General features: G+C 41.4%; 1 pseudogene; it reads left to right on the top strand.

The window, feature by feature from the left end:
- The first annotated feature begins 2,406 nt into the window (after positions 1-2,406).
- On the top strand, positions 2,407-2,957 carry LOC102527913 (kxDL motif-containing protein 1 pseudogene; annotated as a pseudogene).
- The last annotated feature ends 207 nt before the right edge of the window (positions 2,958-3,164 follow it).

Genomic DNA, 3,164 nt, shown 5'->3' with positions numbered 1-3,164 from the left:
TCTTCTACATGGGAACATGGATTCTCACAATTACTGAGCTATTTCCCCAGTGGGTTTTATAGGTGCATGCTTACAGCCAGTAAGAAGTTTCATAAAGCTACTGCTATAGATGTTATCTCATCAAAACTTCCATGGCAACTGATGCTGCTTGAGTCTTCACTGGATTTTGCAATGTGGCATGATACTGAGCACATGCTGCCAGCTTAGCAACTAAGTCTGTTTCTGAGGAGATCTTGCTTTCTTTGTTTTTTGATGAATACTTACCTGTTATCTGGAATCTGGCCAAACCTCTTGGAGTTTGATGAATATATTCCCAAACATGAAACACTGCAAGAATACTTTATTTTAGAGTAAAAAACAGCTTACACACACTATGCCAGTAGATTTGACAGATTTTCATCTGGATGGGTATGTATATGCTTTATTGTGAGTCTTAGGAATTGCCAATTAGAGAAACACAGATTCTGGTAAAATAGAAAATGTGTTCTGGGTAAGAGAAATGTAAAGGAGCTAATAAAGGCAAAAGCCATAGGTTGTTACAGTTGTCTTGCAAGAATTATGATCAGCTCTCATGCAAAAAGGAAATATGTGTCCTTAAGGGATAAGCTGTCAGGAGTTATGTAGAGCCAGGTCCTGTAAGTATCCTGAATTTCTGGAACATTGTATAAATATTCTGGATGCCAGTATTAAAACAAAAGTGGTCAAACTTTCTGATTCTACCTGAGCTGAGACTTGCATAAGTCTCACTTCCTCAGTGGCCTCCTGGCTCCATTTCAGAGCACTCTCTTACCAGTGACTCTGTTTTGGTTTTACTCTCACACTTGAATCTTTTGTATTGCTTTCCAAAAAGTCAAGATATTGTCCCTGTCATATAGTTTGACTATAAAAGTCATTTTTAACATATGGTAAGTCTTCCCTTACCCATCTAGCAAATGTGTATCTAAATCTCAGACCACAGTTACCTGTTACAGAAGCTTTCCTGAAATCATTTCCTAAAATGAAAGCCCTCATACAGAAAATAAAGCTTCCTTATCTTTCCATCCTTTCCATATTTTTGTTGATAGCCCTGATCTTGAAGTGTGTAATCGATTTTGGCTTACCTGTCTGCTCATCCCACTAGCCTGTGCCTCAGTGCCTTGCATAATCCTGCGGCTAGTCCCATTCATCATATTAGTCAATAAATCACCAGATAGTAAAATAACAAATTTAAAGATAGAACATTTCGTGTTCTGTTCAATGCTTTTATGTAAAACATCGTGATTAGAGTGATAAAGTGAATTTTCAAATTAACTAGAATAACAGAGGCCATATTTTTAAAAAGGAGGAAGAAGGCCTTTTGTGCTCACTGTGATGTCATCACATTTAAAAATAAGCCAACAGAAATAAAGCACCATAGAGGAGGTTTTAGGATTTGTCTCATGAGCTTTGCATGCTCATTAGATTTTGAATTAGGACTTTGTCGTTGTCTTTTTTTTTTTTTTTAACAGAGATTTAGTTGTAGTTTATAGATGTGAAGAGGAAGCAGGGTATAGTAGGAACTGAAGAGGGAGATTGCACTGCTAAGAACCGTGGTTTATGGCGGGTATAAACATAAGTCAAACAGTCTTGAAACTGATTTTTATGCAATGAACAGATGGTGAAATGCATAAAAATGCTTAAAAGTGAAAGCTGTAACTTGGGGAAATACTTATGCTATTATATTCATTGCGAAAGGGCATACATCTTCATGACCCCTACTAATCTATGGGACAAATATTTACTAACCCTACTATGTGCACAAAACTTCACTACTTTCTAGGAATGCAGTGATATTTGAGTCTGAGTCTTTGCTTTTTTAGAGTTTGTAATCTCATCAGAGTGGGGGCAGGGGTGGGAGGCTGAAGAAATGAAGGCAATTAAACAAATATTTAAAGCAGTATGTTTCAGGTCCCAGAAGGGGGAATTACACGGTGCCTCAGTGACCACTACATAGCAATGAATCTAGATCAAAGACCCAAAGAAGTGTCCTGGGAGGAGAACTCACAAATGTTTTTCGGTTTAATTTGTCAGGCAATCCCGTTGTGATTGTGTTGGAGAGTAAAACTTTATAGAGGGGAGTTTGTTTTGTTTTCTTCTTTCTATTTTTGTGTATGTTCCAAACTATAAATATTTAGTGGACATAGCTTCTATAATGGGAAAAATAAATTGATTGAAATAAAATAACAATAAGGGAATACAGGTTCACAGATAATACTTGAGGGTATCTATGGTAGACTAAAGGATAGAAATTTACATAGGAAGAATTTCCAGGGGAGCTAAGTTATGTACTGGTTAAAGTGTGTTTGCATAATGTTGATTTTATGCAGTAGGACAGGATGCAACAAGAGATGTAGTCAGAATAAAACATTAAAATATCTCCTAAGTGCGAGCAAGGCCGCCAGATGTGCAGGCAGTGGAGGAGGAGGAAGAGATGGACCCCCTGGGCTCGGCCTCGAGGGTCTTCTGCAGCCGCATCCTGAGCATGGTGAATGCAGACAATGTCAATGCCATCATCCTGGCCCAGAAGAACATGCTGGACTGCTATGAGAAGACCAATGAGATGCTGCTGAACTTCAACAGCCTGTCGAGTGTCCTCCTGCAGCAGATGAGCGAGCGCTTCCTGCAACACACAAGGACCCTGGTGGAGATGAAACAGGATCAGGACACTGAAAGGGAAGCTGGCCAGGCAGCACCCGGAGGCCTTCAGCCACATTCCAGAAGCGTCCCTCCTGGAGGATGAGAATGAAGACCACATATCACTCAGCACCACAACAACACTTGCCACCTCAGAACAGGGCACAGACTCATGCGACACCAGTCCTGACACTGTCTCACCCTCCCTCAGCCCCGGCTTTGAGGACCTGTCTCATGTCCGGTCCAGGTCCCTTGACATCAATGGCTGCAGCCATACAGATGTTGAGGAGATGCTGTTCGAGTAGCCCTGCTCCCAGGAGGTTGGTGGGGTCTCAGGGCAGTGGCAGCACAACTCCGCAGTTGTCTGAGGTGGCAGCGGGTAACTCTGCCTTGAGACAGTCAGCTTTGCCACCCTGTTTTGTCATCTGGAGCCCCCTGGGGGACAAGGCTCCCTTTCTGGGCTATGAAATTCCTGGGATCTAGCATTCCCATTCTAAGAGCATCTCTCCTTG

This window comes from Vicugna pacos, chromosome 23 (genome assembly GCF_048564905.1).
Source record: "Vicugna pacos chromosome 23, VicPac4, whole genome shotgun sequence".
NCBI classification, from domain to species: Eukaryota; Metazoa; Chordata; class Mammalia; order Artiodactyla; family Camelidae; genus Vicugna; species Vicugna pacos.
The sequence above is the reverse complement of the archived record's forward strand: the minus strand, read 5'-3'. Positions and strand labels throughout refer to the sequence as shown.